We start from the raw sequence: 321 nt of genomic DNA on the forward strand, positions 1-321 counted from the left end.
ACAATGCCAAAAAGCGTATAAATTATCCGCTCATCACAACACCAAACTTAAATTGTTGCTTGTCCCCAAGCAACTGAAAATCAAATAAGATAAAAAGAAGAGAATATGCAATGAACTCCAAAAACATCTATGAAGATCAGTATTAATTAGATGAGCGGGGCTTTAGCTTTAGCTTTTTTTTTTCGTTTTTCTCTCTCTTTCTTTTTTTTTCGTATTCACTGCTTTTTCTTGCTTCAAGAATCATTTTTATGATTTTTCAGATCCTCAGTAACATTTCTCCTTTTTCATCATTCTTTTAAGAGCCAACATTCATGAACCACA

Source organism: Arachis duranensis, chromosome 4, assembly GCF_000817695.3.
Source record: "Arachis duranensis cultivar V14167 chromosome 4, aradu.V14167.gnm2.J7QH, whole genome shotgun sequence".
NCBI lineage: Eukaryota > Viridiplantae > Streptophyta > Magnoliopsida > Fabales > Fabaceae > Arachis > Arachis duranensis.